Here is a 24,418-nt window from a genome sequence, read left to right as displayed (position 1 = left end):
ACATGAAATAATAAATAACATTGAACAAAGATTATACACCATTGGTCTTTTTCTAGATTTAAGAAAAGCTTTTGATTCTGTGAGCCACGCCATTTTGTTGACTAAGATATATGATTGTGGGATAAGAGGGATAGCACATGACTTGATTCGAAGTTATCTACAAAACAGGTATCAGTATGTATCTATTAACAATTCCAAATCTACGAAATTAAAGATACTACAAGGCGTCCCGCAGGGATCTATACTTGGACCCTTGTTGTTTAACTTGTACATAAACGATCTTGCTTATATACCATATTCCCAAAGTGTAATTATGTATGCTGATGATACAAATGTATTTTTTGCTGGAAAGTCGCTGCAAATGCTACAAATTTCAATAAATAATTACTTAAAACTACTTATGTCGTGGTTGCACAGCAACCAATTGCAACTCAATGTCAATAAAACAAAATACATTATTTTTGCCCCTATTAACAAGCCGATCAATTTTAAGCTAGCAATACTGTTTCAAAATGTGCAAATAGAACAAGTAGAGGCTCATAAATTCCTGGGCATATGGTTTAGAGGCGATATGTCCTGGACGACACATGTGGAAAAATTGTCCGCTGAACTGAGTAAAATCACGGGATGCTTTAATAAAATCCGGGATCTGATACCGCTCTGGCTTAAAAAAGTATTATATTACTCCATGTTCTACTCTCGCCTTACATATTGCATGCTAGTCTGGGGTACAACATACTCAAAAAATTATCAGAAATTGATAATATTGCAAAAGAGAGTCCTTAGATGCTTTGAAAACTACACAGGTAGGCTTCGAGATTTGCGAACGCATGATTTGTTTATTAAACACAATTTGCTAAAAGCTAACCAAATGTACTATTATAGAATATTTCAGCATATAAAAAAGAACAAGCTCTACACAGCTAAATCACCCCAATCAAAATGTCGTTATTCTCTACGCAATGAAACTAGGGTAATACCGAAGTTCCGAACAGCTTATGGCCGGCAGCATATAGGCTACCAGGTTCCGCATTTAATAAATCACCTAAGCCCCCTTGATTTTAATACTATGTCGAAAAAATCTATGAAACTGTATATTATAAATCATCAATTGGAATATGTATGATGCGTATCTTTTTCGTGTCATACTGTTATGTTTTTGTTTTTTTTCACAAATGAATAATGCCATTCACACTCGTTGCCTATGTTATATTTTACTGAAGTCAGTATATTTTATTCTGTATAATAATAATCTTATGTATTTTGCGACTGTTTATTGTGCATATTTCTTTGGTATTCCGGGCTGCTTATCCGGATTGATTTGATTTAACCTACATGTTATCTTTTTATCATGTATTATTCATCAGATGGTCTGTATACTGCTTATATGATCTTTAATTTGATATGAATTTCTGTGATGTATTTTGTATTGCCATATGTACCGCTGATGCTGAGTGCCAACAGGAGTGGGAGCCCTTTGTCAGGCCTTTGTAGCCTTTTGCTCCTGCTCCTTGTTTCTGTAATGGAAGCAAAAATAAACTTCAAACTTCAAACTTCAAACTAGGTTAGGTTACGTTAGGTTAGGTTAGGTTAGGTTAGGGTATGTTAGGTTAGGTTGGGTTAGGTTAGGTTAGGTTACGTTAGGTTAAGGTATGAACCGTCGTAAAACCGCATTAAACAATGTCACTTAGTGAGATGCAGTGTTTTTCAACTTTACAAGTTGGGAACTGCGATATCTAATGTGAAAGCGCTTGAAACCGTCGTAATGTTGTAGAAAGCAATGTAAAGTAGCGAGTAAAACGTTTTCTAACGATAGAAGTGCGAAGGTTATGTTAGGTTGAGTTATGTTAGTTTAAGTTAGGTAGCGTCGTGAAACCACCAAAAACGACGTCATCTAACGAGATAGTGTTGTTTTATTGCGAGTACGAAACTGCGATAGGTAAAATGTGAAAGCACACAAAACGGCACGAACAAGCCAAATACTGCGTGTTGTACCGTTACAAGTGCGAAACTGCTATGTTGTGACATTCTCGGTAAAGCGCATGCAAGTATCGTGAAACCTTAAAGAACGATGTCATTTAGCGAGATACAGCGTTCTGTACTGTAATAAGTTGGTGAGAAACTAGGAGGTCAAGCAAATATCGTAATTGTGAACGAAACAGTGTAATTGAGCGTCTTTAGATACAAGTGCGAATGTTAGGTTAGGTTGACATAACAACCGTCGTAAAACCGCATTAAACAATGTCACTTAGTGAGATGTAGTGTTTTTCAACATTACAAGTCGGGAACTACGATATCTAATGTGAAAGCGCATGAAACCGTCGTAATCTTGTAGAAAACATTGTAAAGTTGCGAGTAAAACGTTTTCTAACGATAGAATTGCGAAGGTTAGCTTGAGTTATGTTAGTTTAGGCTATGTAGCGTCGTGAGACCACCAAAAAGGACGTCATTTAACGAGATAGTGTTGTTTTATTGCATGTACGAAACTGCAATAGGTGAAATGTTGTGAAAGTACACAAAACGGCTTGAACAAGCCAGATACTGCGTGTTGTACCGTTACAAGTGCGAAACTGCTATAATGTGATATTCTCGTTAAAGCGCATGCAAGCATCGTTAAACCTTAAAGAACGATGTCATTTAGCGAGATACAGCGTTCTGTACTGCAATAAGTTGGTCAAAAACTGTGAGGTTATGCAAATATCGTAATTGTGAACGAAACAGTGTAATTGAGCGTCTTTAGATACAAGTGCGAATGTTAGGTTAGGTTGACATATCAACCGTCGTAAAACCGCATCAAACAATGTCACTTAGTGAGATGTAGTGTTTTTCAACATTACAAGTCGTCAACTACGATATCTAATGTGAAAGCGCATGAAACCGTCGTAATCTTGTAGAAAACATTGTAAAGTTGCGAGTAAAACGTTTTCTAACGATAGAAGTGCGAAGGTTAGGTTAGGTTAGGTTAGTTTAAGCTAGGTAGCGTCGTGAAACTACCAAAAACGACGTCATCTAACGAGATAGTGTTGTTTTATTGCGAGTATTAAACTGCGATAGGTGAGATGTCGTGAAAGCACACAAAACGGCATGAACAAGCCAAATACTGCGTGTTCTACCGTTACAAGTGCGAAACTGCTATATTGTGATATTCTCGTTAAAGCGCATGCAAGCATCGTGAAACCTTAAAGAACAATGTCATTTAGCGAGATACAGCGTTCTGTACTGCAATAAGTTGGTGAAAACCTGTGAGGTTATGCAAATATCGTAATTGTGAACATAACAGTGTAATAGAGCGTTTTTAGATACAAGAGCGAATGTCAGGTTAGGTTAAGATATGAACCGTCGTAAAACCACATTAAACAATGTCACTTAGTGAGATGCAGTGTTTTTCACCATTACAAGTCGGGAACTGCGATATCTAATGTGAAAGCGCTTGCAAACGTCGTTAGGTTATGGTAGGTTAGGTTAGGTTAGGTTAGGATAGGTTAGGTTACGTTAGGTTAGGTTAGGTTAGGTTAGGTTAGATTAGGTTAGGTTGGGTTGAGTTGGGTTAGGTTGGGTTAGGTTAGGTTAGGTTAGGCTAAGATATGAACCGCACTAAAACCGCATTAAACAATGTCACTTAGTAAGATGCTGTGTTTTTCACCATTACAAGTCGGGAACTGCGATATCTAATGTGAAAGCGCATGAAACCGTCGTAATCTTGTAGAAAACATTGTAAAACAGCGAATAAAACGTTTTCTAACAATAGAAGTGCGAAGGTTAGGTTAGTTTGAGCTAGGTAGCGTCGTGAAACCACCAAAAACGATGTCATCTAACGAGATAGTGTTGTTTTATTGCGAGTACGAAACTGGGATAGGTGAAATATTGGGAAAGCGCACAAAAAGGCATGAGCTAGCCAGATACTGCGTCTTGTGCCGTTACAAGTGCGAAACTGCTTTATTGTGATATTCTCGTTAAAGCGCATCCAAGTATCGTGAAACCTTAAAGAACGATGTCATTTAGCGAGATACAGCGTTCTGTACTGTAATAAGTTGGTGAGAAACTGTGAGGTCAAGCAAATATCGTAATTGTGAACGAAACAGTGTAATTGAGCGTATTTAGATACAAGTGCGAATGTTAGGTTAGGTTGAGATATCAACCGTCGTAAAACCGCATTAAACAATGTCACTTAGTGAGATGTAGTGTTTTTCAACATAACAAGTCGGGAACTACGATATCTAATGTGAAAGCGCATGAAACCGTCGTAATCTTGTAGAAAACATTGTAAAGTTGCGAGTAAAACGTTTTCTAACGATAGAAGTGCGAAGGTTAGCTTGAGTTATGTTAGTTTAAGCTATGTAGCGTCGTGAGACCACCAAAAAGGACGTCATCTAACGAGATAGTGTTGTTTTATTGCATGTACGAAACTGCAATAGGTGAAATGTTGTGAAAGTACACAAAACGGCATGAACAAGCCAGATACTGCGTGTTGTACCGTTACAAGTGCGAAACTGCTATGTTGTGATATTCTCGTTAAAGCGCATGCAAGCATCGTGAAACCTTAAAGAACGATGTCATTTAGCGAGATACAGCGTTCTGTACTGCAATAAGTTGGTGAAAAACTGTGAGGTTATGCAAATATCGTAATTTTGAACAAAACAGTGTAATAGAGCGTTTTTCAATACAAGTGCGAATGTTAGGTTAGGTTAAGATATGAACCGTCGTAAAACCGCATTAAACAATGTCACTTAGTGAGATGCAGTGTTTTTCACCATTACAAGTCGGGAACTGCGATATCTAATGTGAAAGCGCTTGCAAACGTCGTTAGGTTAGGTTAGGCTAGGTTAGGTTAGGTTACGTTAGGTTAGGTTAGGTTAGGTTTGGTTAGGTTAGGTTAGGTTAGGTTAGGGATGTTAGGTAAGGTTTGGTTAGGTTAGGTTAGGTTAGGTTGGGTTAGGTAAGGTTAGGTTAGGTTAAGATATGAACCGCGCTAAAACCGCATTAAACAATGTCACTTAGTGAGATGCTGTGTTTTTCACCATTAAAAGTCGGGAACTGCGATATCTAATGTGAAAGCGCATGAAACCGTCGTCTTGTAGAAAACATTGTAAAGTAGCGAATAAAACGTTTTCTAACGATAGAAGTGCGAAGGTTCGGTTAGTTTGAGCTAGGTAGCGTCGTGAAGCCACCAAAAACGATGTCATCAAACGAGATAGTGTTGTTTTATTGCGAGTACGAAACTGCGATAGGTGAAATATTGGGAAAGCACACAAAATGGCATGAACTAGCCAGATACTGCGTCTTGTGCCGTTACAAGTGCGAAACTGCTTTATTGTGATATTCTCGTTAAAGGGCATGCAAGTATCGTGAAACCTTAAAGAACGATGTCATTTAGCGAGATACAGCGTTCTGTACTGTAATAAGTTGGTGAGAAACTGTGAGGTCAAGCAAATATCGTAATTGTGAACGAAACAGTGTAATTGAGCGTATTTAGATACAAGTGCGAATGTTAGGTTAGGTTGAGATATCAACCGTCATAAAACCGCATTAAACAATGTCACTTAGTGAGATGTAGTGTTTTTCAACATTACAAGTCGGCAACTACGATATCTAATGTGAAAGCGCATGAAACCGTCGTAATCTTGTAGAAAACATTGTAAAGTTGCGAGTAAAACGTTTTCTAACGATAGAAGTGCGAAGGTTAGGTTAGGTTAGGTTAGTTTAAGCTAGGTAGCGTCGTGAAACTACCAAAAACGACGTCATCTAACGAGATAGTGTTGTTTTATTGCGAGTATTAAACTGCGATAGGTGAGATGTCGTGAAAGCACACAAAACGGCATGAACAAGCCAAATACTGCGTGTTCTACCGTTACAAGTGCGAAACTGCTATATTGTGATATTCTCGTTAAAGCGCATGCAAGCATCGTGAAACCTTAAAGAACAATGTCATTTAGCGAGATACAGCGTTCTGTACTGCAATAAGTTGGTGAAAACCTGTGAGGTTATGCAAATATCGTAATTGTGAACATAACAGTGTAATAGAGCGTTTTTAGATACAAGAGCGAATGTCAGGTTAGGTTAAGATATGAACCGTCGTAAAACCACATTAAACAATGTCACTTAGTGAGATGCAGTGTTTTTCACCATTACAAGTCGGGAACTGCGATATCTAATGTGAAAGCGCTTGCAAACGTCGTTAGGTTATGTTAGGTTAGGTTAGGTTAGGTTAGGATAGGTTAGGTTACGTTAGGTTAGGTTAGGTTAGGTTAGGTTAGATTAGGTTAGGTTGGGTTGAGTTGGGTTAGGTTGGGTTAGGTTAGGTTAGGTTAGGTTAAGATATGAACCGCGCTAAAACCGCATTAAACAATGTCACTTAGTAAGATGCTGTGTTTTTCACCATTACAAGTCGGGAACTGCGATATCTAATGTGAAAGCGCATGAAACCGTCGTAATCTTGTAGAAAACATTGTAAAGTAGCGAATAAAACGTTTTCTAACAATAGAAGTGCGAAGGTTAGGTTAGTTTGAGCTAGGTAGCGTCGTGAAACCACCAAAAACGATGTCATCTAACGAGATAGTGTTGTTTTATTGCGAGTACGAAACTGGGATAGGTGAAATATTGGGAAAGCGCACAAAAAGGCATGAACTAGCCAGATACTGCGTCTTGTGCCGTTACAAGTGCGAAACTGCTTTATTGTGATATTCTCGTTAAAGCGCATCCAAGTATCGTGAAACCTTAAAGAACGATGTCATTTAGCGAGATACAGCGTTCTGTACTGTAATAAGTTGGTGAGAAACTGTGAGGTCAAGCAAATATCGTAATTGTGAACGAAACAGTGTAATTGAGCGTATTTAGATACAAGTGCGAATGTTAGGTTAGGTTGAGATATCAACCGTCGTAAAACCGCATTAAACAATGTCACTTAGTGAGATGTAGTGTTTTTCAACATAACAAGTCGGGAACTACGATATCTAATGTGAAAGCGCATGAAACCGTCGTAATCTTGTAGAAAACATTGTAAAGTTGCGAGTAAAACGTTTTCTAACGATAGAAGTGCGAAGGTTAGCTTGAGTTATGTTAGTTTAAGCTATGTAGCGTCGTGAGACCACCAAAAAGGACGTCATCTAACGAGATAGTGTTGTTTTATTGCATGTACGAAACTGCAATAGGTGAAATGTTGTGAAAGTACACAAAACGGCATGAACAAGCCAGATACTGCGTGTTGTACCGTTACAAGTGCGAAACTGCTTTAATGTGATACTCTCGTTAAAGCGCATGCAAGCATCGTGAAACCTTAAAGAACGATGTCATTTAGCGAGATACAGCGTTCTGTACTGCAATAAGTTGGTGAAAAACTGTGAGGTTATGCAAATATCGTAATTTTGAACAAAACAGTGTAATAGAGCGTTTTTCAATACAAGTGCGAATGTTAGGTTAGGTTAAGATATGAACCGTCGTAAAACCGCATTAAACAATGTCACTTAGTGAGATGCAGTGTTTTTCACCATTACAAGTCGGGAACTGCGATATCTAATGTGAAAGCGCTTGCAAACGTCGTTAGGTTAGGTTAGGCTAGGTTAGCTTAGGTTACGTTAGGTTAGGTTAGGTTAGGTTTGGTTAGGTTAGGTTAGGTTAGGTTAGGGATGTTAGGTAAGGTTTGGTTAGGTTAGGTTGGGTTAGGTAAGGTTAGGTTAGGTTAAGATATGAACCGCGCTAAAACCGCATTAAACAATGTCACTTAGTGAGATGCTGTGTTTTTCACCATTAAAAGTCGGGAACTGCGATATCTAATGTGAAAGCGCATGAAACCGTCGTAATCTTGTAGAAAACATTGTAAAGTAGCGAATAAAACGTTTTCTAACGATAGAAGTGCGAAGGTTCGGTTAGTTTGAGCTAGGTAGCGTCGTGAAGCCACCAAAAACGATGTCATCAAACGAGATAGTGTTGTTTTATTGCGAGTACGAAACTGCGATAGGTGAAATATTGGGAAAGCACACAAAATGGCATGAACTAGCCAGATAGTGCGTCTTGTGCCGTTACAAGTGCGAAACTGCTTTATTGTGATATTCTCGTTAAAGCGCATGCAAGTATCGTGAAACCTTAAAGAACGATGTCATTTAGCGAGATACAGCGTTCTGTACTGTAATAAGTTGGTGAGAAACTGTGAGGTCAAGCAAATATCGTAATTGTGAACGAAACAGTGTAATTGAGCGTATTTAGATACAAGTGCGAATGTTAGGTTAGGTTGAGATATCAACCGTCATAAAACCGCATTAAACAATGTCACTTAGTGAGATGTAGTGTTTTTCAACATTACAAGTCGGGAACTACGATATCTAATGTGAAAGCGCATGAAACCGTCGTAATCTTGTAGAAAACATTGTAAAGTTGCGAGTAAAACGTTTTCTAACGATAGAAGTGCGAAGGTTAGGTTAGGTTAGGTTAGTTTAAGCTAGGTAGCGTCGTGAAACTACCAAAAACGACGTCATCTAACGAGATAGTGTTGTTTTATTGCGAGTACGAAACTGCGATAGGTAAAATGTTGTGAAAGCACACAAAACGGCATGAACAAGCCAAATACTGCGTGGTGTACCGTTACAAGTGCGAAACTGCTATGTTTTGACATTCTCGGTAAAGCGCATGCAAGTATCGTGAAACCTTAAAGAAATATGTCATTTAGCGAGATACAACGTTCTGTACTGCAATAAGTTGGTGAAAAACTGTGAGGTTATGCAAATATCGTAATTGTGAACAAAACAGTGTAATAAAGTGTTTTTAGATACAAGTGCGAATGTTAGGTTAGGTTAAGATATGAACCGTCGTAAAACCGCATTAAACAATGTCAATTAGTGAGATGCAGTGTTTTTCACCATTAAAAGTCGGGAACTGCGATATCTAATGTGAAAGCGCTTGCAACCGTCGTTAGGTTAGGTTAGGTTAGGTTTTGTTAGGTTAGGTTAGGTTAGGTTAGGTTAGATTAGGTTAGGTTGGGTTGAGTTGGGTTAGGTTAGGTTAGGTTAGGTTAGGTTAGGTTAGGTTGGGTTAGGTTAGGTTAGGTTACGTTAGGTTAGGTTAGGTTAGGTTACGTTAGGTTATGTTAGGTTAGGTTAGGTTACGTTAGGTTAGGTTAGGTCAGGTAAGGTTAGGTTACGTTAGAATAGGTTAGGTTAGGTTAGGTTACGTTAGGTTAGGTTAAGTTAGGTTAGGTTAGGTTTGGTTAGGTTTGGTTAGGTTAGCTTAGGTTAGGTTAGGTTGGGTTGGGTTGGGTTGGGTTAGGTTAGGTTAGGTTAGGTTAGGTTGGGTTAGGTTAGTTTAGGTTAGGTTAGGTTAGGTTAGGTTGGGTTGGGTTGGGTTAGGTTAGGTTAGGTTAGGTTTGGTAAGGTTAGGTTAGGTTAGGTTACGTTAGGTTAAGGTATGAACCGTCGTAAAACCGCATTAAACAATGTCACTTAGTGAGATGCAGTGTTTTTCACCTTTACAAGTTGGGAACTGTGATATCTAATGTGAAAGCGCTTGAAACCGTCGTAATGTTGTAGAAAGCAATGTAAAGTAGCGAGTAAAACGTTTTCTAACGATAGAAGTGCGAAGGTCATGTTAGGTTGAGTTATGTTAGTTTAAGCTAGGTAGCGTCGTGAAACTACCAAAAACAACGTCATCTAACGAGATAGTGTTGTTTTATTGCGAGTACGAAACTGCGATAGGTGAAATGTTGTGAAAGCACACAAAACGGCATGAACAAGCCAAATACTGCGTGTTGTACCGTTGCAAGTGCGAAACTGCTATGTTGTGACATTCTCGGTAAAGCGCACGCAAGTATCGTGAAACCTTAAAGAACGATGTCATTTAGCGAGATACAGCGTTCTGTACTGTAATAAGTTCGTGAGAAACTGTGAGGTCAAGCAAATATCGTAATTGGGAACGAAACAGTGTAATTGAGCGTCTTAAGATACAAGTGCGAATGTTAGGTTAGGTTGACATATCAACCGTCGTAAAACCGCATTAAACAATGTCACTTAGTGAGATGTAGTGTTTTTCAACATTACAAGTCGGGAACTACGATATCTAATGTGAAAGCGCATGAAACCGTCGTAATCTTGTAGAAAACATTGTAAAGTTGCGAGTAAAACGTTTTCTAACGATAGAAGTGCGAAGGTTAGGTTAGGTTAGGTTAGTTTAAGCTAGGTAGCGTCGTGAGACTACCAAAAACGACGTCATCTAACGAGATAGTGTTGTTTTATTGCGAGTATTAAACTGCGATAGGTGAAATGTCGTGAAAGCACACAAAACGGCATGAACAAGCCAAATACTGCGCGTTCTACCGTTACAAGTGCGAAACTGCAATATTGTGATATTCTCGTTAACGCGCATGCAAGCATCGTGAAACCTTAAAGAACAATGTCATTTAGCGAGATACAGCGTTCTGTACTGCAATAAGTTGGTGAAAAACTGTGAGGTTATGCAAATATCGTAATTGTGAACATAACAGTGTAATAGAGCGTTTTTAGATACAAGTGTGAATGTCAGGTTAGGTTAAGATATGAACCGTCGTAAAACCACATTAAACAATGTCACTTAGTTTGATGCAGTGTTTTTCACCATTACAAGTCGGGAACTGCGATATCTAATGTGAAAGCGCATGAAACCGTCGTAATCTTGTAGAAAACATTGTAAAGTAGCGAATAAAACGTTTTCTAACGATATAAGTGCGAAGGTTAGGTTAGTTTGAGCTACGTAGCGTCGTGAAACCACCAAAAACGATGTCATCTAACGAGATAGTGTTGTTTTATTGCGAGTACGAAACTGCGATAGGTGAAATATTGTGAAAGCACACAAAATGGCATAAACTAGCCAGATACTGCGTCTTGTGTCGTTACAAGTGCGAAACTGCTTTATTGTGATATTCTCGTTAAAGCGCATGCAAGTATCGTGAAACCTTAAAGAACGATGTCATTTAGCGAGATACAGCGTTCTGTACTGTAATATGTTGGTGAGAAACTGTGAGGTCAAGCAAATATCGTAATTGTGAACGAAACAGTGTAATTGAGCGTCTTTGGATACAAGTGCGAATGTTAGATTAGGTTAAGATATGAACCGTCGTAAAACCGCATTAAACAATGTCACTCAGTGAGATGCAGTGTTTTTCACCATTACAAGTCGGGAACTGCGGTATCTAATGTGAAAGCGCTTGCAACCGTCGTTAGGTTAGGTTAGGTTAGGTTAGGTTAGGTTAGGTTAGGTTAGGTTAGGTTACGTTAGGTTAGGTTAGGTTAGGTTTGGTTAGGTTAGGTTAGGTTAGGTTAGGGTATGTTAGGTAAGGTTTGGTTAGGTTAGGTTAGGATAGGTTGGGTTAGGTAAGGTTAGGTTAGGTTAAGATATGAACCGCGCTAAAACCGCATTAAACAATGTCACTTAGTGAGATGCTGTGTTTTTCACCATTACAAGTCGGGAACTGCGATATCTAATGTGAAAGCGCATGAAACCGTCGTAATCTTGTAGAAAACACTGTAATGTAGCGAATAAAACGTTTTCTAACGATAGAAGTGCGAAGGTTCGGTTAGTTTGAGCTAGGTAGCGTCGTGAAACCACCAAAAACGATGTCATCTAACGAGATAGTGTTGTTTTATTGCGAGTACGAAACTGCGATAGGTGAAATATTGTGAAAGCACACAAAATGGCATAAACTAGCCAGATACTGCGTCTTGTGTCGTTACAAGTGCGAAACTGCTTTATTGTGATATTCTCGTTAAAGCGCATGCAAGTATCGTGAAACCTTAAAGAACGATGTCATTTAGCGAGATACAGCGTTCTGTACTGTAATAAGTTGGTGAGAAACTGTGAGGTCAAGCAAATATCGTAATTGTGAACGAAACAGTGTAATTGAGCGTCTTTGGATACAAGTGCGAATGTTAGGTTAGGTTAAGATATGAACCGTCGTAAAACCGCATTAAACAATGTCACTCAGTGAGATGCAGTGTTTTTCACCATTACAAGTCGGGAACTGCGGTATCAAATGTGAAAGCGCTTGCAACCGTCGTTAGGTTAGGTTAGGTTAGGTTAGGTTAGGTTAGGCTAGGTTACGTTAGGTTAGGTTAGGTTAGGTTTGGTTAGGTTAGGTTAGGTTAGGTTAGGTTAGGTTAGGGTATGTTAGGTAAGGTTTGGTTAGGTTAGGTTAGGTTAGGTTGGGTTAGGTAAGGTTATGTTAGGTTAAGATATGAACCGCGCTAAAACCGCATTAAACAATGTCACTTAGTGAGATGCTGTGTTTTTCACCATTACAAGTCGGGAACTGCGATATCTAATGTGAAAGCGCATGAAACCGTCGTAATCTTGTAGAAAACATTGTAAAGTAGCGAATAAAACGTTTTCTAACGATAGAAGTGCGAAGGTGAGGTTAGGTTAGGTTAGTTTAAGCTAGGTAGCGTCGTGAAACTACCAAAAACGACGTCATCTAACGAGATAGTGTTGTTTTATTGCGAGTATTATACTGCGATAGGTGAAATGTCGTGAAAGCACACAAAACGGCATGAACAAGCCAAATACTGCGTGTTCTACTGTTACAAGTGCGAAACTGCTATATTGTGATATTCTCGTTAAAGCGCATGCAAGCATCGTGAAACCTTAAAGAACAATGTCATTTAGCGAGATACAGCGTTCTGTACTGCAATAAGTTGGTGAAAAACTGTGAGGTTATGCAAATATCGTAATTGTGAACATAACAGTGTAATAGAGCGTTTTTAGATACAAGTGCGAATGTCAGGTTAGGTTAAGATATGAACAGTCGTAAAACCACATTAAACAATGTCACTTAGTGAGATGCAGTGTTTTTCACCATTACAAGTCGGGAACTGCGATATTTAATGTGAAAGCGCTTGCAAACGTCGTTAGGTTATGTTAGGTTAGGTTAGGTTAGGTTAGGTTAGGTTAGGTTACGTTAGGTTAGGTTAGGTTAGGTTAGATTAGGTTAGGTTGGGTTGAGTTGGGTTAGGTTGGGTTAGGTTAGGTTAGGTTAGGTTAAGATATGAACCGCGCTAAAACCGCATTAAACAATGTCACTTAGTAAGATGCTGTGTTTTTCACCATTACAAGTCGGGAACTGCGATATCTATTGTGAAAGCGCATGAAACCGTCGTAATCTAGTAGAAAACATTGTAAAGTAGCGAATAAAACGTTTTCTAACAATAGAAGTGCGAAGGTTAGGTTAGTTTGAGCTAGGTAGCGTCGTGAAACCACCAAAAACAATGTCATCTAACGAGATAGTGTTGTTTTATTGCGAGTACGAAACTGGGATAGGTGAAATATTGGGAAAGCGCACAAAAAGGCATGAACTAGCCAGATACTGCGTCTTGTGCCGTTACAAGTGCGAAACTGCTTTATTGTGATATTCTCGTTAAAGCGCATGCAAGTATCGTGAAACCTTAAAGAACGATGTCATTTAGCGAGATACAGCGTTCTGTACTGTAATAAGTTGGTGAGAAACTGTGAGGTCAAGCAAATATCGTAATTGTGAACGAAACAGTGTAATTGAGCGTATTTAGATACAAGTGCGAATGTTAGGTTAGGTTGAGATATCAACCGTCGTAAAACCGCATTAAACAATGTCACTTAGTGAGATGCAGTGTTTTTCACCATTACAAGTCGGGAACTGCGATATCTAATGTGAAAGCGCTTGCAAACGTCGTTAGGTTAGGTTAGGTTAGGTTAGGTTAGGTTACGTTAGGTTAGGTTAGGTTAGGTTTGGTTAGGTTAGGTTAGGTTAGGTTAGGTTAGGTTATGTTAGGTAAGGTTTGGTTAGGTTAGATTAGGTTAGGTTGGGTTAGGTAAGGTTAGGTTAGGTTAAATTAGGTTAGGTTAGGTTAGGTTAAGATATGAACCGCGCTAAAACCGCATTAAACAATGTCACTTAGTGAGATGCTGTGTTTTTCACCATTACAAGTCGGGAACTGCGATATCTAATGTGAAAGCGCATGAAACCGTCGTAATCTTGTAAAAACATTGTAAAGTAGCGAATAAAACGTTTTCTAACGATAGAAGTGCGAAGGTTAGGTTAGTTTGAGCTACGTAGCGTCGTGAAACCATCAAAAACGATGTCATCTCACGAGATAGTGTTGTTTTATTGCGAGTACGAAACTGCGATAGGTGAAATATTGTGAAAGCACACAAAATGGCATAAACTAGCAAGATACTGCGTCTTGTGTCGTTACAAGTGCGAAACTGCTTTATTGTGATATTCTCGTTAAAGCGCATGCAAGTATCGTGAAACCTTAAAGAACGATGTCATTTAGCGAGATACAGCGTTCTGTACTGTAATAAGTTGGTGAGAAACTGTGAGGTCAAGCAAATATCGTAATTGTGAACGAAACAGTGTAATTGAGCGTCTTTGGATACAAGTGCGAATGTTAGGTTAGGTTGACATATCAACCGTCGTAAAACCGCATTAAACAATGTCACTTAGTGAGATGCAGTGTTTTTCACCATTAAAAGTGGGGAACTGCAATATCTAATGTGAAAGCGCATGAAACCGTCGTAATCTTGTAGAAAACATTGTAAAGTTGCGAGTAAAACGTTTTCTAACGATAGAAGTGCGAAGGTTAGGTTAGGTTAGGTTAGTTTAAGCTAGGTAGCGTCGTGAAACTACCAAAAACGACGTCATCTAACGAGATAGTGTTGTTTTATTGCGAGTATTAAACTGCGATAGGTGAAATGTCGTGAAAGCACACAAAACGGCATGAACAAGCCAAATACTGCGTGTTCTACCGTTACAAGTGCGAAACTGCAATATTGTGATATTCTCGTTAACGCGCATGCAAGCATCGTGAAACCTTAAAGAACAATGTCATTTAGCGAGATACAGCGTTCTGTACTGCAATAAGTTGGTGAAAAACTGTGAGGTTATGCAAATATCGTAATTGTGAACATAACAGTGTAATAGAGCGTTTTTAGATACAAGTGCGAATGTCAGGTTAGGTTAAGATATGAACCGTCGTAAAACCACATTAAACAATGTCACTTAGTGTGATGCAGTGTTTTTCACCATTACAAGTCGGGAACTGCGATATCTAATGTGAAAGCGCATGAAACCGTCGTAATCTTGTAGAAAACATTGTAAAGTAGCGAATAAAACTTTTTCTAACGATAGAAGTGCGAAGGTTAGGTTAGTTTGAGCTACGTAGCGTCGTGAAACCACCAAAAACGATGTCATCTAACGAGATAGTGTTGTTTTATTGCGAGTACGAAACTGCGATAGGTGAAATATTGTGAAAGCACACAAAACGGCATAAACTAGCCAGATACTGCGTCTTGTGTCGTTACAAGTGCGAAACTGCTTTATTGTGATATTCTCGTTAAAGCGCATGCAAGTATCGTGAAACCTTAAAGAACGATGTCATTTAGCGAGATACAGCGTTCTGTACTGTAATAAGTTGGTGAGAAACTGTGAGGTCGAGCAAATATCGTAATTGTGAACGAAACAGTGTAATTGAGCGTCTTTGGATACAAGTGCGAATGTTAGATTAGGTTAAGATATGAACCGTCGTAAAACCGCATTAAACAATGTCACTCAGTGAGATGCAGTGTTTTTCACCATTACAAGTCGGGAACTGCGGTATCTAATGTGAAAGCGCTTGCAACCGTCGTTAGGTTAGGTTAGGTTAGGTTAGGTTAGGTTACGTTAGGTTAGGTTAGGTTAGGTTTGGTTAGGTTAGGTTAGATTAGGTTAGGTTGGGTTGAGTTGGGTTAGGTTGGGTTAGGTTAGGTTAGGTTAGGTTAAGATATGAACCGCGCTAAAACCGCATTAAACAATGTCACTTAGTAAGATGCTGTGTTTTTCACCATTACAAGTCGGGAACTGCGATATCTAATGTGAAAGCGCATGAAACCGTCGTAATCTTGTAGAAAACATTGTAAAGTAGCGAATAAAACGTTTTCTAACAATAGAAGTGCGAAGGTTAGGTTAGTTTGAGCTAGGTAGTGTCGTGAAACCACCAAAAACGATGTCATCTAACGAGATAGTGTTGTTTTATTGCGAGTACGAAACTGGGATAGGTGAAATATTGGGAAAGCGCACAAAAAGGCATGAACTAGCCAGATACTGCGTCTTGTGCCGTTACAAGTGCGAAACTGCTTTATTGTGATATTCTCGTTAAAGCGCATGCAAGTATCGTGAAACCTTAAAGAACGATGTCATTTAGCGAGATACAGCGTTCTGTACTGTAATAAGTTGGTGAGAAACTGTGAGGTCAAGCAAATATCGTAATTGTGAACGAAACAGTGTAATTGAGCGTCTTTGGATACAAGTGCGAATGTTAGGTTAGGTTAAGATATGAACCGTCGTAAAACCGCATTAAACAATGTCACTCAGTGAGATGCAGTGTTTTTCACCATTACAAGTCGGGAACTGCGGTATCAAATGTGAAAGCGCTTGCAACCGTCGTTAGGTTAGGTTAGGTTAGGTTAGGTTAGGTTACGTTAGGTTAGGTTAGGTTTGGTTAGGTTAGGTTAGGTTAGGTTAGGTTAGGTTAGGGTATGTTAGGTAAGGTTTGGTTAGGTTAGGTTAGGTTAGGTTGGGTTAGGTAAGGTTAGGTTAGGTTAAGATATGAACCGCGCTAAAACCGCATTAAACAATGTCACTTAGTGAGATGCTGTGTTTTTCACCATTACAAGTCGGGAACTGCGATATCTAATGTGAAAGCGCATGAAACCGTCGTAATCTTGTAGAAAACATTGTAAAGTAGCGAATAAAACGTTTTCTAACGATAGAAGTGCGAAGGTGAGGTTAGGTTAGGTTAGTTTAAGCTAGGTAGCGTCGTGAAACTACCAAAAACGACGTCATCTAACGAGATAGTGTTGTTTTATTGCGAGTATTATACTGCGATAGGTGAAATGTCGTGAAAGCACACAAAACGGCATGAACAAGCCAAATACTGCGTGTTCTACTGTTACAAGTGCGAAACTGCTATATTGTGATATTCTCGTTAAAGCGCATGCAAGCATCGTGAAACCTTAAAGAACAATGTCATTTAGCGAGATACAGCGTTCTGTACTGCAATAAGTTGGTGAAAAACTGTGAGGTTATGCAAATATCGTAATTGTGAACATAACAGTGTAATAGAGCGTTTTTAGATACAAGTGCGAATGTCAGGTTAGGTTAAGATATGAACAGTCGTAAAACCACATTAAACAATGTCACTTAGTGAGATGCAGTGTTTTTCACCATTACAAGTCGGGAACTGCGATATTTAATGTGAAAGCGCTTGCAAACGTCGTTAGGTTATGTTAGGTTAGGTTAGGTTAGGTTAGGTTAGGTTAGGTTAGGTTACGTTAGGTTAGGTTAGGTTAGGTTAGATTAGGTTAGGTTGGGTTGAGTTGGGTTAGGTTGGGTTAGGTTAGGTTAGGTTAGGTTAAGATATGAACCGCGCTAAAACCGCATTAAACAATGTCACTTAGTAAGATGCTGTGTTTTTCACCATTACAAGTCGGGAACTGCGATATCTAATGTGAAAGCGCATGAAACCGTCGTAATCTTGTAGAAAACATTGTAAAGTAGCGAATAAAACGTTTTCTAACGATAGAAGTGCGAAGGTTAGGTTAGTTTGAGCTACGTAGCGTCGTGAAACCACCAAAAACGATGTTATCTCACGAGATAGTGTTGTTTTATTGCGAGTACGAAACTGCGATAGGTGAAATATTGTGAAAGCACACAAAATGGCATAAACTAGCAAGATACTGCGTCTTGTGTCGTTACAAGTGCGAAACTGCTTTATTGTGATATTCTCGTTAAAGCGCATGCAAGTATCGTGAAACCTTAAAGAACGATGTCATTTAGCGAGATACAGCGTTCTGTACTGTAATAAGTTGGTGAGAAACTGTGAGGTCAAGCAAATATCGTAATTGTGAACGAAACAGTGTAATTGAGCGTCTTTGGATACAAGTGCGAATGTTAGATTAGGTTAAGATATGAACCGTCGTAAAACCGCATTAAACAATGTCACTCAGTGAGATGCAGTGTTTTTCACCATTACAAGTCGGGAACTGCGGTATCTAATGTGAAAGCGCTTGCAACCGTCGTTAGGTTAGGTTAGGTTAGGTTAGGTTAGGTTACGTTAGGTTAGGTTAGGTTAGGTTTGGTTAGGTTAGGTTAGGTTAGGGTATGTTAGGTAAGGTTTGGTTAGGTTAGGTTAGGATAGGTTGGGTTAGGTAAGGTTAGGTTAGGTTAAGATATGAACCGCGCTAAAACCGCATTAAACAATGTCACTTAGTGAGATGCTGTGTTTTTCACCATTACAAGTCGGGAACTGCGATATCTAATGTGAAAGCGCATGAAACCGTCGTAATCTTGTAGAAAACGCTGTAATGTAGCGAATAAAACGTTTTCTAACGATAGAAGTGCGAAGGTTCGGTTAGTTTGAGCTAGGTAGCGTCGTGAAACCACCAAAAACGATGTCATCTAACGAGATAGTGTTGTTTTATTGCGAGTACGAAACTGCGATAGGTGAAATATTGTGAAAGCAAACAAAATGGCATAAACTAGCCAGATACTGCGTCTTGTGTCGTTACAAGTGCGAAACTGCTTTATTGTGATATTCTCGTTAAAGCGCATGCAAGTATCGTGAAACCTTAAAGAACGATGTCATTTAGCGAGATACAGCGTTCTGTACTGTAATAAGTTGGTGAGAAACTGTGAGGTCAAGCAAATATCGTAATTGTGAACGAAACAGTGTAATTGAGCGTCTTTGGATACAAGTGCGAATGTTAGGTTAGGTTAAGATATGAACCGTCGTAAAACCGCATTAAACAATGTCACTCAGTGAGATGCAGTGTTTTTCACCATTACAAGTCGGGAACTGCGGTATCAAATGTGAAAGCGCTTGCAACCGTCGTTAGGTTAGGTTAGGTTAGGTTAGGTTAGGTTACGTTAGGTTAGGTTAGGTTAGGTTTGGTTAGGTTAGGTTAGGTTAGGTTAGGTTAGGTTAGGTTAGGGTATGTTAGGTAAGGTTTGGTTAGGTTAGGTTAGGTTAGGTTGGGTTAGGTAAGGTTAGGTTAGGTTAAGATATGAACCGCGCTAAAACCGCATTAAACAATGTCACTTAGTGAGATGCTGTGTTTTTCACCATTACAAGTCGGGAACTGCGATATCTAATGTGAAAGCGCATGAAACCGTCGTAATCTTGTAGAAAACATTGTAAAGTAGCGAATAAAACGTTTTCTAACAATAGAAGTGCGAAGGTTAGGTTAGTTTGAGCTAGGTAGTGTCGTGAAACCACCAAAAACGATGTCATCTAACGAGATAGTGTTGTTTTATTGCGAGTACGAAACTGGGATAGGTGAAATATTGGGAAAGCGCACAAAAAGGCATGAACTAGCCAGATACTGCGTCTTGTGCCGTTACAAGTGCGAAACTGCTTTATTGTGATATTCTCGTTAAAGCGCATGCAAGTATCGTGAAACCTTAAAGAACGATGTCATTTAGCGAGATACAGCGTTCTGTACTGTAATAAGTTGGTGAGAAACTGTGAGGTCAAGCAAATATCGTAATTGTGAACGAAACAGTGTAATTGAGCGTATTTAGATACAAGTGCGAATGTTAGGTTAGGTTGAGATATCAACCGTCGTAAAACCGCATTAAACAATGTCACTTAGTGAGATGCAGTGTTTTTCACCATTACAAGTCGGGAACTGCGATATCTAATGTGAAAGCGCTTGCAAACGTCGTTAGGTTAGGTTAGGTTAGGTTAGGTTAGGTTAGGTTAGGTTACGTTAGGTTAGGTTAGGTTAGGTTTGGTTAGGTTAGGTTAGGTTAGGTTAGGTTAGGTTATGTTAGGTAAGGTTTGGTTAGGTTAGATTAGGTTAGGTTGGGTTAGGTAAGGTTAGGTTAGGTTAAATTAGGTTAGGTTAGGTTAGGTTAGGTTAGGTTAAGATATGAACCGCGCTAAAACCGCATTAAACAATGTCACTTAGTGAGATGCTGTGTTTTTCACCATTACAAGTCGGGAACTGCGATATCTAATGTGAAAGCGCATGAAACCGTCGTAATCTTGTAAAAACATTGTAAAGTAGCGAATAAAACGTTTTCTAACGATAGAAGTGCGAAGGTTAGGTTAGTTTGAGGTACGTAGCGTCGTGAAACCACCAAAAACGATGTCATCTCACGAGATAGTGTTGTTTTATTGCGAGTACGAAACTGCGATAGGTGAAATATTGTGAAAGCACACAAAATGGCGTAAACTAGCAAGATACTGCGTCTTGTGTCGTTACAAGTGCGAAACTGCTTTATTGTGATATTCTCGTTAAAGCGCATGCAAGTATCGTGAAACCTTAAAGAACGATGTCATTTAGCGAGATACAGCGTTCTGTACTGTAATAAGTTGGTGAGAAACTGTGAGGTCAAGCAAATATCGTAATTGTGAACGAAACAGTGTAATTGAGCGTCTTTGGATACAAGTGCGAATGTTAGGTTAGGTTGACATATCAACCGTCGTAAAACCGCATTAAACAATGTCACTTAGTGAGATGCAGTGTTTTTCACCATTAAAAGTGGGGAACTGCAATATCTAATGTGAAAGCGCATGAAACCGTCGTAATCTTGTAGAAAACATTGTAAAGTTGCGAGTAAAACGTTTTCTAACGATAGAAGTGCGAAGGTTAGGTTAGGTTAGGTTAGTTTAAGCTAGGTAGCGTCGTGAAACTACCAAAAACGACGTCATCTAACGAGATAGTGTTGTTTCATTGCGAGTATTAAACTGCGATAGGTGAAATGTTGTGAAAGCACACAAAACGGCATGAACAAGCCAAATACTGCGTGTTCTACCGTTACAAGTGCGAAACTGCTATATTGTGATATTCTCGTTAAAGCGCATGCAAGCATCGTGAAACCTTAAAGAACAATGTCATTTAGCGAGATACAGCGTTCTGTACTGCAATAGGTTGGTGAAAAACTGTGAGGTTATGCAAATATCGTAATTGTGAACGAAACAGTGTAATAGAGCGTTTTTCAATACAAGTACGAATGTTAGGTTAGGTTAAGATATGAACCGTCGTAAAACCGCATTAAACAATGTCACTTAGTGAGATGCAGTGTTTTTCACCATTACAAGTCGGGAACTGCGATATCTAATGTGAAAGCGCTTGCAAACGTCGTTAGGTGAGGTTAGGTTAGGTTAGGTTAGGTTACGTTAGGTTAGGTTAGGTTAGGTTAGGGTATGTTAGGTTAGGTTGGGTTAGGTTAGGTTAGGTTACGTTAGGTTAAGGTATGAACCGTCGTAAAACCGCATTAAACAATGTCACTTAGTGAGATGCAGTGTTTTTCAACTTTACAAGTTGGGAACTGCGATATCTAATGTGAAAGCGCTTGAAACCGTCGTAATGTTGTAGAAAGCAATGTAAAGTAGCGAGTAAAACGTTTTCTAACGATAGAAGTGCGAAGGTTATGTTAGGTTGAGTTATGTTAGTTTAAGTTAGGTAGCGTCGTGAAACCACCAAAAACGACGTCATCTAACGAGATAGTGTTGTTTTATTGCGAGTACGAAACTGCGATAGGTAAAATGTTGTGAAAGCCCACAAAACGGCATGAACAAGCCAAATACTGCGTGTTGTACCGTTACAAGTGCGAAACTGCTATGTTGTGACATTCTCGGTAAAGCGCATGCAAGTATCGTGAAACCTTAAATAACGATGTCATTTAGCGAGATACAGCGTTCTGTACTGTAATAAGTTGGTGAGAAACTAGGAGGTCAAGCAAATATCGTAATTGTGAACGAAACAGTGTAATTGAGCGTCTTTAGATACAAGTGCGAATGTTAGGTTAGGTTGACATATCAACCGTCGTAAAACCGCATTAAACAATGTCACTTAGTGAGATGTAGTGTTTTTCAACATTACAAGTCGGGAACTACGATATCTAATGTGAAAGCGCATGAAACCGTCGTAATCTTGTAGAAAACATTGTAAAGTTGCGAGTAAAACGTTTTCTAACGATAGAATTGCGAAGGTTAGCTTGAGTTATGTTAGTTTAGGCTATGTAGCGTCGTGAGACCACCAAAAAGGACGTCATTTAACGAGATAGTGTTGTTTTATTGCATGTACGAAACTGCAATAGGTGAAATGTTGTGAAAGTACACAAAACGGCTTGAACAAGCCAGATACTGCGTGTTGTACCGTTACAAGTGCGAAACTGCTATAATGTGATATTCTCGTTAAAGCGCATGCAAGCATCGTGAAACCTTAAAGAACGATGTCATTTAGCGAGATACAGCGTTCTGTACTGCAATGTTGGTGAAAAACTGTGAGGTTATGCAAATATCGTAATTGTGAAAGAAACAGTGTAATTGAGCGTCTTTAGATACAAGTGCGAATGTTAGGTTAGGTTGACATATCAACCGTCGTAAAACCGCATTAAACAATGTCACTTGGTGAGATGTAGTGTTTTTCAACATTACAAGTCGGCAACTACGATATCTAATGTGAAAGCGCATGAAACCGTCGTAATCTTGTAGAAAACATTGTAAAGTTGCGAGTAAAACGTTTTCTAACGATAGAAGTGCGAAGGTTCGGTTAGTTTGAGCTAGGTAGCGTCGTGAAACCACCAAAAACGATGTCATCTAACGAGATAGTGTTGTTTTATTGCGAGTACGAAACTGCGATAGGTGAAATATTGGGAAAGCACACAAAATGGCATGAACTAGCCAGATACTGCGTCTTGTGCCGTTACAAGTGCGAAACTGCTTTATTGTGATATTCTCGTTAAAGCGCATGCAAGTATCGTGAAACCTTAAAGAACGATGTCATTTAGCGAGATACAGCGTTCTGTACTGTAATAGGTTGGTGAGAAACTGTGAGGTCAAGGAAATATCGTAATTGTGAACGAAACAGTGTAATTGAGCGTATTTAGATACAAGTGCGAATGTTAGGTTAGGTTGAGATATCAACCGTCGTAAAACCGCATTAAACAATGTCACTTAGTGAGATGTAGTGTTTTTCAACATTACAAGTCGGGAACTACGATATCTAATGTGAAAGCGCATGAAACCGTCGTAATCTTGTAGAAAACATTGTAAAGTTGCGAGTAAAACGTTTTCTAACGATAGAAGTGCGAAGGTTAGCTTGAGTTATGTTAGTTTAAGCTATGTAGCGTCGTGAGACCACCAAAAAGGACGTCATCTAACGAGATAGTGTTGTTTTATTGCATGTACGAAACTGCAATAGGTGAAATGTTGTGAAAGTACACAAAACGGCTTGAACAAGCCAGATACTGCGTGTTGTACCGTTACAAGTGCGAAACTGCTATAATGTGATATTATCGTTAAAGCGCATGCAAGCATCGTGAAACCTTAAAGAACGATGTCATTTAGCGAGATACAGCGTTCTGTACTGCAATAAGTTGGTGAAAAACTGTGAGGTTATGCAAATATCGTAATTGTGAACGAAACAGTGTAATAGAGCGTTTTTCAATACAAGTACGAATGTTAGGTTAGGTTAAGATATGAACCGTCGTAAAACCGCACTAAACAATGTCACTTAGTGAGATGCAGTGTTTTTCACCATTACAAGTCGGGAACTGCGATATCTAATGTGAAAGCGCTTGCAAACGTCGTTAGGTTAGGTTAGGTTAGGTTAGGTTAGGTTAGGTTAGGTTAGGTTAGGTTAGGTTACGTTAGGTTAGGTTTGGTTAGGTTAGGTTAGGTTAGGTTAGGTTATGTTAGGCTAGGTTGGGTTAGGTTAGGTTAGCTTACGTTAGGTTAAGGTATGAACCGTCGTAAAACCGCAATAAACAATGTCACTTAGTGAGATGCAGTGTTTTTCACCTTTACAAGTTGGGAACTGCGATATCTAATGTGAAAGCGCTTGAAACCGTCGTAATGTTGCAGAAAGCAATGTAAAGTAGCGAGTAAAACGTTTTCTAACGATAGAAGTGCGAAACTTATGTTAGGTTATGTTAGTTTAAGCTAGGTAGCGTCGTGAAACCACCAAAAACGACGTCATCTAACGAGATAGTGTTGTTTTATTGCGAGTACGAAACTGCGATAGGTAAAATGTTGTGAAAGCACACAAAACGGCATGAACAAGCCAAATACTGCGTGTTGTACCGTTACAAGTGCGAAACTGCTATGTTTTGACATTCTCGGTAAAGCGCATGCAAGTATCGTGAAACCTTAAAGAACGATGTCATTTAGCGAGATACAGCGTTCTGTACTGTAATAAGTTGGTGAGAAACTGTGAGGTCAAGCAAATATCGTAATTGTGAACGAAACAGTGTAATTGAGCGTCTTTAGATACAAGTGCGAATGTTAGGTTAGGTTGACATATCAACCGTCGTAAAACCGCATTAAACAATGTCACTTAGTGAGATGTAGTGTTTTTCAACATTACAAGTCGGGAACTACGATATCTAATGTGAAAGCGCATGAAACCGTCGTAATCTTGTAGAAAACATTGTAAAGTTGCGAGT

This window comes from Rhipicephalus microplus, chromosome 1 (genome assembly GCF_043290135.1).
Source record: "Rhipicephalus microplus isolate Deutch F79 chromosome 1, USDA_Rmic, whole genome shotgun sequence".
Lineage (NCBI taxonomy): Eukaryota > Metazoa > Arthropoda > Arachnida > Ixodida > Ixodidae > Rhipicephalus > Rhipicephalus microplus.
This window is presented reverse-complemented; position numbering follows the sequence as displayed.